Genomic DNA, 10,634 nt, shown 5'->3' with positions numbered 1-10,634 from the left:
ATGGTCTAGAGGTTAGTTTCGCTTGGTGCGTTATCGCTAGGCGGTGGTGTCGAATCCAGAGTCACAGGTGCATGCCCTTATTTTCGTAGCATTTTAATTCAATACTTTCTCTCTTAAAATCTTGGTCCCTAGTACTATATATACACATTACTAAGTAAGAAAGAATACCACGTCATCGACTCTAAGACGTACGCCACTCTAATAAAAGCCAAACATTGAAAAAATAAACATGACATCTTTGGAAAGGCAAACGAGGTATATTGATTCTCTATTTAGACCCATTGAATACCAACCACACACAGCGCAGACGATTTAATGTTAGGGAGCCTATTTTGTAATTCTTTTATTAAATATGTAATGCGTTTAGAGATTGTGGATATTACCCGGTTTTCACTTGTTCCAGCAAGTTTTCTTTCTATATGTTGTAATGACACAAGATGCGTAGAAGTTGATGTGAATCGGGTTTTTCCTAAGTAATGTGACGAGTAAGAACAGAGTAGGATGATGAACAAGAAGAATAACGGACAAGACGCCTTAGAGGACGACGCTAGGCTAGCGACGACAGAAGACTGTGCCCTTTTTATTGTTTATTGAATTGTTGAAGTTATCAGCCTGCGTTATTAAGTATATTCTTGATTCATTCTGTTGTTGTGTCATATGGACTCGCATGCACCAGTAACATATATATACTCATCAACAAAATAGACCATCAACAATGTTTATTATATTTTCTATTCAATCGTTGATCCATGCAGCAGTGAATCTTTGTATTTCACACTTGACTCATTGAAATGAATTTTCTGTATGTCCTTGAGGCTTGAACTCTAGAGACAAAATAAAACATGCAGGGAGTTGTCCTTCTTAACCAAGAAAATTAAAGAAGACAACTTCCGATTTTTATTAAGAAGATCCAGAAAAAAACAAAACTCCTACAAACCTTTACTGAACTACTTCTATGACCATTTTAAGACTAAGACTGTTTTATTGATCCTTATTGGCATTCGTAGTGATTACAGGGTCAAGGACTCTTTTTCTCAAATAGAATCAACAACAACAAAAAGAACAGACACAGACATTCATTCAGGCGTTCATTGAGTGACTACACGCAGGCGTCTTGATCCATTCTGCGTTTCTTAGTCAACGAGTGGCGCTGAGATAGTCTGACCGAGTAAGGAACGAACGAGTTTTTGTATCGTTCGGTTTAGTCTTTATTGACAGAAGTCACCCACTTCGCGACGATTTTGTATTGTCGCACAGTAAAAATTATCCAAAATTTTCTTGAGTAGTTTAAAGATGTTAAGTTTGTATAGGGAAGATAGCAGCTGTGCAATTTTATTTGCCAGAGTTTCAATGTGGTCTTCCAACGAAAGCTTGTTGTTTACAATGACACCCAGATATCTGTATTAGTTGATTGCTGTATCGGTATATTGTTTATCTGCAGTTCATGTATTAGTTACTGTTATTTGTTCCTTCTGAAATCTGTTATAAGTTCTTTAGTTTATGTGACATTCAGTTATAGAAAACTGTCAGTGCACCAGTTTGTTAACTCTTCTTTCGCGCTTCTGTTTTTTGTTAGAATTGTTAACTCCTCGCAGAATAATAGATACGTATTTCTTTAAGGTCTTTTATGTCTGGACAGCTCTCAATAAAGAAATCCCAGTTTGTATTTTTAATGACTGCTGCATGGGGTAAACGACTGCTTGCAAACACACGCTCGCCACCCCCACCATCACATGTCCTAAAATGACCTCGATAGAGAACAACATCGGACAGATAAGTAGACTTAAGACTATTTTGTGTTAATTGTTTGTTATTTTTTGTTTTGTTTTGTAGCTGATGAAGGCCTCGTGGCCCAAACGTCCTTTGTTTTACTTGGTCCGGCAGGGTTACATATATGCATGTTTTTCGTATTTTCTGTTGTATTTTTAATGCAACCTCTTTATGTTTTTACAGCCTATTGAACCACATCATGACCGTTTTTATTACTCTCTTTGTGGCTTTAAGAGTATATTTAGGTATAAGATATCCACTATTATATGGATTTTTGCAAGTGAGAACAAACTTTTGCATTTGTAAGATGTTTACGTAGCATTTGTCGAGCGTTCTACCCTGCCTTGTGGGGAGGGAGACATACTGGCAATAGTTGGCAGTATGTTGTCAATATTTAGGTTGTTGAAATCTCCAGTTACGATACAGTCTGTGTGTTTTGATTCTACATTGTGAAGCACATCAAAAATTAAATGAATGAGCCAAAAATAAAACATAGCCTGTTCCCATGGGTGGAAGGAAGCCTCTTTGTCCTCTTCTTCTACACTTAACTCGTATTCCTCCTCTACATAATAATAATAACAATAATAATAATAATTTTATTTATAGAGCGCTGTTAACAAACAAAATGTAGGCTCAAGGAGCTATAATAACATTACAAACGTAAACACAAGAGCTAAAATGACAAACTATTCTAAAAATAGTTGCGTACGTTTTGCGCTAGAATGATTGGTTGAAGTTCTTAAGTTCCAAGATGGCGGGTGTGTTGTCCACAATGTCAAAAAAAAAAGAAAAACTCCATTGACATACAAGTTTTCATACAAAGTAAAATATACACTAACATTAGAATCCAAAAAAAAAAAGACAGTGTACGTAGGCCTACATCCATTTGAACATTTGGAATAATAGAAGGAAACCAAAGACTTGGCAGAGTTTAACTCATTGATAAACAAGCACACCTCTATTGACCACTAACTCTATTGACCACTAACTCTATTGACCACTAACTCTATTGACCACTAACTCTATTGACCACGGAACACATGTAGGACGTTTTCGAAGTAACGTCTGTATTTCATAAGATAAGAAAAAGGTTAACTAAAAATAGAGAGTCCAGTAATCCAGTATAATCAGGTCGTCTGCAATGCAGCGCCCCGGAATCTAAATCCACATTTGAATTTTTTAAAATTTTTTGGGGGTGGGGAAGCAACTGGTTTCAGAAAAGGACTAATTCATATTGTTATAAATATTTCCAAGTATGAAACTAATAATTATTTGAGAATTTTCCTAAGGCACTGATTCCCAAAGTGTGTACGCGTACCCGCAGGGGTACGGGAAGAGTTTAGAGGGGTACACGTTTCACCTCATTAACTGTGCTGATTTTTTAAAAAATACCCATTTATTATGTTCTGTTAATAAATTAAAGTGAGTTGGGAGGTGGGAGAGGGGGTACTCAGTTTCAGCTTTACAAAAATTATAATAAGGGGTACACATAGGTCAAAAGTTTGGGAAACACTGTCCTAGGGGATAGCACTTGATGGCTGAAGTGCTGATTTGATAGAGATAACTCGGTTGTCCCGTTTCGCAGACCAATAATTGAAGAGTTACCTCTCTTAGGCTAACTTCTCGTTTTCGTAATTTTATTTTATTATTTTTTTTAAAAGACTTTTTAAAAGAAATATCAATATAGATTATAATTTCTTAAGAACATGAGATTTTTCGAAGTAACAAAATGAAACTCAAACATTAATGAATGTTGTGATAACACTGAAAATTATAGATAATAACTAGAACAAAGAAATGAATGTAACTAAGGGAGGCTATTAAACCGTCTGCACAATAATACTAATGTATTACTTTTAAATAAAAATGTTGTTTATACTTTCAAAATGTATTTTACACTTCAAAATAAATAATAACTACAGATGTAAAATATAAATTACAAGTCATATTAATAATAGACTTAATACGTGATTTTATTTTAACATGCTTAGAAATTCATGTATCTTTATTTTACCAATTTTGTTTTATAAATTTTGAAGTATATAATTCTTGGAAAACCGAATTTTCCTTTATCAATTTCGAAAAAAACCTCTATTTTTGTAACCCATCATTGGGTGCATTTCTAACATCCAAATAAAGAAGAAATTATCTTATACCATTGTTTTAATTCATTAACATTTAACATTGTAAAATTTGGATATTTTTTAAATAAAAAAATATAAAATATTATTCATAATTTAGTAGTAACAGGATCTCTACACAAGTTTAATGACAAAGCCTTTATAGACGGACCAAGACGAAGTAGTATAAGTTACACTAACAATGGACTAAATATTGCTTTTTACACATAAATTAATCATGTTTTATAGTGTTAATTAGTTATTTTATTATAAGTATGTATCATAAAATGTATTTTTTAAAAGTTTCTGAAAAGAGGCAAAGAAAGAAAGCCCATAAAAGAGGCAAAGAAAAGCAGGCTTAAGCCCAAGGATACCCATGATGAAAATGATTAGTGAAAAGCTCAAATAGTAAAATTTCCTAAAAAAAAAAAACTTTTGCGATATTATATAGCATAGCTAAAGTATACTTCAAAAGTAATAGAGAGTTTCAAAGGGATATTAATACTTTGTAAGGAGTCATCCAAGATAATCGCACTTGATAATTACTCTACAAAAGGGAGGCCGCATGACGTAGAGAGGCTTCATTAAATATTAGTGGTTGAAACTATCCTAATAGATCTGTAATACATTGATCACACTATCGCATTGCATATGTTAAAAGAAGGGAGACAATGTTGTACAAGGAGATGAAGATTTAGTTTAATTTTTAATTTACCATGAAAAAACTATCATAATTTGTATTTATTTCAATGTATAAATTACCAATGTACATTTTATATTAAATTCATTTAAAATGATTGTAAAATATTAAATTTAAATAAAAGAGAGAAGAGAGTTTAAAAAAAAAAGAAGCAGAGAGCCCAAAAAGAGACAAAGAAAGCCCTCAAACCAAAAGAGACACCCATATTGCACTTACTATTGCCATATGAAGCAAGCATAAACCAAACATATCCAAAGATAAACTATTTGCAAAGGTAAGATCTTGAGATCTATATGTCAGATGATGTAAAGGGCATCTGATTTTGTGGCTTACGGTTAACGAGGGTGTCATGTGGCCAGCACAACAACAAACCGCCTAATTTTCAGGTATCCATTACAGCTGGGTGGAGTCAGAGGCGCACAAAGATCCCGAAATGTAAAATCCCAGTCTTCACCAGGATTCGAAGTCCTAGCATATGGAACGAGGAATGTGCCTTTATCTTTGTGTCTTTCTGGGTATTTTATTAAATTTTTGTTTACCACAAGATTTCCATCGCAGGGCCGGCTCTAGGCATAAGCAAAATGAAGGAGGACATAGCTGTCCTACTATGATTCAATGCTTCTTCCCAAATGTTTAGATCTATTTGTTAATTAGACATATGTTAGAAGGCCATTGTTCCTCAGTTTGATGAAATAAATAAATAAATAATAAATAAATAAATATGGCTTTTATATAGCGCTACTTTCATGTTTATAGCATGCTCAGAGCGCTTTGGTCCAATCTCATTTGTGGAAAGTTGTTAGTCTGATGATCATGAACCGTCCATGAAGCACATTCATGTTATCGGCTCTTGAACTGAGCGGAAAAATCCGTTTATAATAATAATAATAATAATAATAATCTTTATTATCCGTAAGGAAATTTGTCTTACAATTTGTGCATTACACCAAACAAAAAACATTATAACTATTAGAAACCAAAGTGTACATTCACACCAGACTCACTCATAATTTACATGTGACAAAGTTTATACCATATTGTTCTTATTTAATAATTTGATTGCCAGGGGAACAAAAGAGTGTTTGTGTCTGTTTGTCTTTGCTATCGGTGTCTTGTATCTCTTTTGTGATGGTAAAATCACAAAGTCCTGACACAAAGGGTGATTCTTTATTTCGAGGATCTTGTTAGCTTTTTTATAGATGTTTGTCTCAAACAACTGCCCAAATGGGGTTTGTTTTTTGCCAATGATTTTGCCAGCAGCATTTAGGATTCTATTAAGTTTATTTTTATTTTTAATGCTCAGATTGCCATACCAGGCTGTGATATTGAAACTTAAAATATTTGCAGATGTGAGCGTGATAAAACATAGCCAAGGCCTTTTCAATTGAACGCTACGGAAAATGCGCTATACGAATTTAACTCTTTTGTTGACTTAGATACAGGGCCTCGATACAGGAAGGTTGTTAATCTATTGCATATTTTTCGGTTTTAGTATTTTTTTTTTTTTTATTTTATTTGGGGCTACACAATTACTTGGCTAGGGCCTCCAACTACCTAAGGCCGGCTCTACCATCAGGCAGAAACCTTTATCTGTTTTTTCCGCATCCCTTTTGGGGTTACAAATGGAGTCGCTGCCTTTTAGAGGACTATTAATAAACTAATCGAGGTAGAAGTAGGCTTACTAGGACATCTTTTTATCTGCGTTTCAGCATTTGATTCGTTTTCGTAGATGTCCAAGTTTTACACATTTTAATTGCTGTTTACTTCCTACAGTTTCGTTTTTTAATTTCATCATTCTTCCAAATAACAACATGAACATTCGCTGTCATTCACTCATTGTCAAAGCGAAACTTGCCGAAACCATTCCCGGAGCCCGTGAATCTAGCTCTAGATAGATCTAGACATTCTAGATCTGGAGTTCTAAGACTCAAAGTAAATATACAGAAACATGATTCTAGGAACTCTCTCTCTTCCTACAATCTACATTCTACAGTACATATTTGATTATTTTGATATTATTATTACATAGTCATAGTACATACTACTACTGTTACTGTACAGAGTGTACATGTCAAGAAAATGATAGATGATAAGATCTATTTTAGTATTTAATTTTATGAAGTAATAATAATTTAATTTATTAAGAGGCTAATTAAGAGCTGTTACTGTTAACAAATATAATACAGGATTGTTGGTCCAAAGCACTATAACATAAACAGACATAACACAACAGTTTTAACATGTTTCAGATGTTCCATCAGAGTTGAAGATAATTAATTTCCTTAATTAAACCTCCCGCATGGGGATGGCAGTAGGTAGGATATGATCCCGGGACCATCGACAAGTCCAAATGACAGTCCAACATGACCATGCAGCCACCCTAAGTTAAAATGACAAACTCACAAACTAATCTAAAAAAGTTTTGAACAGATAGGTCTTAATGTTCTCCATGAACTTAAACCATGTTGTCTGAGATCTATCAGTAGCAATTTCTAAACCTTTGGGGACTCTGGTCCTTGCACTGTAAAAAGCCCAATAACTATTATTTTTGAGGGAGAAGCTTGGTTTAAAATAAACCATTGCCGAAAAAGAAAAATTTAGTGATAAAAAAATTCACACAAAATATTCCTTAACTTTAGGATGTTCGTTTAATTTTAGCATTTTTTGTTCTTGGTATGGTCTTCAATGGATTTCACAAAATGTTCTATTTTCTCCATGCTGCTCATTATATCATGAAATTAAGGTCTCCCATAAATCAAAGAAATGGCAGTGAGAGTCTCACCACAATTATACTTATAATAGTTTTACAATTTATCTGGAAGAGATAATTAGCATGCAGCCATCCTGTATAGTAGTGTATAAAGAATCAACATAAATCCATATCTATTTCTAGATCAATATCTTTTTGTTTCCTTTATGGTTCTAGGCTATTTTGTTTTAACTTATTGATTAAGATAATTTCTTACATTCATTTATTGAGGTTATCAGGTAATTTGAGTTAATAAAATATAAACAAATAATATACTGTTATAAAAATAATTGTGTAAATATTTTATTTAAGGTCTCAGAGAAATATCAAGAGTTCACAATGTCAAGAATAAAGATAAGGACCTGATTGCATTGCAAATGATAGATCTGTATTTAATATAAATTTTAAACATGGCTGTAATCCAAGTCCAAACTCACAAAGGAAGACAAAGGCTATAATGTTCACTTGTGTGTGTGTGTAATCTAGCTCAACTGCCTGGCTGAGTATTTATTGCACAGTATACCAAGTAAGTTTTTGAAAAGTATTTGTAAACCCATTAATAAAATACATCATTTCATATGTGTACTTTTCTATTTAATTTGGGTTAAATTATATCTAAAAAAAAATATATTTAAATTTTGATATTATCAGGTACAACATATGATACAGGAACCACAAATGATATAAATAATAACAACAACCATGACTTTCATGGACAGGACAGACCTAAATCCTGCGCAAGTAAAAGATTAGAAGTGAATTAATAGATTGCTGCTGAAATCCTCAGTTTAATTACCTTTGCCACCAGCTGCTATTATGGTAGTACTTCACTGGCCTGGCGCAATGACATCCACTAAATCTAGACACTGGACAAAGTGGTCATCTGCTCTTCAATCAGGCTAGAACAGAGAGATGTCAAAGCTTCTTTAGTCCACTTTCAGTTCAGGGTGTTTCGACGTCACTTGTCGCCACTGAGAATTATGTAGGAGCCCAATTCTTCAAGAGCTGGTTGCGTGTGTGTTTTTTTTTTTGTTTTTTTTTGTATGCTGTTTCTACATGCATCTATAATTTATATCATGATTGTTATAAGTTTAATACTGATGTGGATTTGAACATTTGACCATCACAAAGAAGATATAAGACATTGATCACAAAAACAAATAGACACACAAAAACACTTTTGGGAGTTTTTTTGGCAATAAAGTTGAAAAAAACTGGTAACTTACTGTTTTAAATTTTGAATGTATTATTGTGTGCTATCATACAAATTATTTGCTCTAATTATGTATTGTTTTTTGAAATGCACAATTATCCTCATGGGTAATAAAAATAATTAATATTATTATTATTATTAAATGTAGCCAAACTGAATTTCTATTTCTTTAGACCAATATATAAATTATCTTTGCCTGTTAATGGAGTCTTGAGTGAATAGAATTTAAATGTCTTGGCCTGATGGAGCTAGATCTTATCTTATATAATACAGACGTTACTTCAAAAAAGAAGATGATTACGTCCTACGCGTCATGCATCTAGTCATGCATATTAACCAATGACTTAAATTCTGCCAAGTCACTGGTTTTCCTGGCTAGCTCAGGCAATAAGAGGATTAACCGACACTTGCAAAAAATTTTTTCAGAACAAATCTGTGATTTCGGATATAAGTTTTAGCATTAAATACAGAAAAGCGAAAGAAATGACTGGAAATGTTTGCAAGCTGTGCTTCTGCAATCTCCCTGGATCTCATGTTCTGCTAAATGCTGTGCTAAATTTCCCAGATGGAAGATGTTTGTTAGTTTAACATGTTTTAGGTGTTCCTTCAGAGTTGAACAAATCTACATCCTAGTCCAAGCCTCATGCGGAAAAATGCACTTTTTTTTTGTTTTTGAAAAAATAAAATAAATTTAGAGAAAGCCACTCCAGATGCAGACTTCTACGTTAAGCAGAATAAGGGGAAGCAATTTATTTAGCTGCAAAAGAAAAATACAAGCATTGTTTCCCCCCCCCCCTGTAAAAAAAGTTTTTGATATTTTTATATTTCACACATTAATATATATTATAAAAATATTTAAAATTTTAGATTGGATATTTAAATGCATTTGTTTTATATTTCATGTGTATATAAATAACCAATTCTGCATTTTTAAATTGTGGGTATACATAAAATTTAATATTCACTCTCTTATACTGACAGTTAAAAATGAAGTCACTTATTATTGTAACCCAATTAAGGTTCACCACAATTCAATCGATATTCAACACAGATTAATTAAATTCTGCTGACATGCGTGATATATATTGTCGGAAAGCAATAGGCACAAATAAATAGACTTATCTTCCGAGAACAATATTTTTTTAATACTGTTTTATTGTAGGCCTATATAATAGGACTACAAAACAAAAGCCCACATTAAAGAGACATAAAAGCCCTAAATCCGAATTTGAAGGGGATATGGAACTGTTTATTTCCATGCTAGGCCCTGGAATAGATCAAGAGAGCTATTGGAATGTGACTCAAGTTACCTTCGAATAAACTCAGGATAGATCCTTTCAACTAAACAACGGTTACGGTGACCAGATACTTAGGGAGGAAAGCTGGACGCATGTTGGTCATGATCATGGGGGCCTAAAACTTCGCTTAGATGTTGCCGAGCCATTGAGTTTTCAGCAAGCTTAAGCGTCCGAATTTCAGATAGGCCTGTCTTGTTTGAGGAAGCGAGCTTGTCCCATAGATAATTTTGGTCTAATAACTCAGGGGCGTTGCTAGGGTGGGGGAGGGCGGGTCCGACTTTGAAAATTCCCCTGGCTCCAACTTGAAAGGGGGCCCCTAAATGAGTGTCCGAAATTATTTTTTACATTAAATATTACGCCATTATCTCGCGGTGGTCGAATGGTTAAGCGCTTGGCTTCCGAGGACCTGGGTTCGAATCCCGGTGAAGACTGGGATTTTGAATTTCGGCATTTTTAGGGCGCCCCTGAGTCAACCCAACTCTAATGGGTACCTGACTTTAGTTGGGGAAAGTAAAGGCGGTTGGTCGTTGTGTTGGCCACATAACCGTTGGCCAAAGAAACAGATGACCTTAACATCATCTGCCCCATAGATCGCAAGGTCTGAAAAGGGAAATTTTACTTATCTCATGTCATGATGTCGAATGTCAAAATGCAGCCCCCCCCCCGGGCCCCCAAATCCCTAGTTACGCCACTGTAATAACTCATTATCGTTGATTGCCAATGGATGATGATTGAACCCAAGTCAATTGAAACGTTTCCCCCAGGCTACCGTCCACCTCAAAGC

The 10,634-nt window shown here is 34.1% G+C and overlaps 1 long non-coding RNA gene across 1 annotated transcript; it reads left to right on the top strand.

The window, feature by feature from the left end:
• Window positions 1-6,393: 6,393 nt before the first annotated feature.
• On the top strand, window positions 6,394-9,312 carry LOC129925169 (uncharacterized). Its single transcript, XR_008776948.1, has 3 exons — window positions 6,394-6,522; window positions 7,652-7,865; window positions 7,991-9,312. It is a non-coding gene; the product is annotated as an uncharacterized LOC129925169 (long non-coding RNA).
• The last annotated feature ends 1,322 nt before the right edge of the window (window positions 9,313-10,634 follow it).

The sequence above is a fragment of the Biomphalaria glabrata genome, chromosome 3, assembly GCF_947242115.1.
Source record: "Biomphalaria glabrata chromosome 3, xgBioGlab47.1, whole genome shotgun sequence".
Classification (NCBI taxonomy): domain Eukaryota; kingdom Metazoa; phylum Mollusca; class Gastropoda; family Planorbidae; genus Biomphalaria; species Biomphalaria glabrata.
This window is presented reverse-complemented; position numbering and strand designations above follow the sequence as displayed.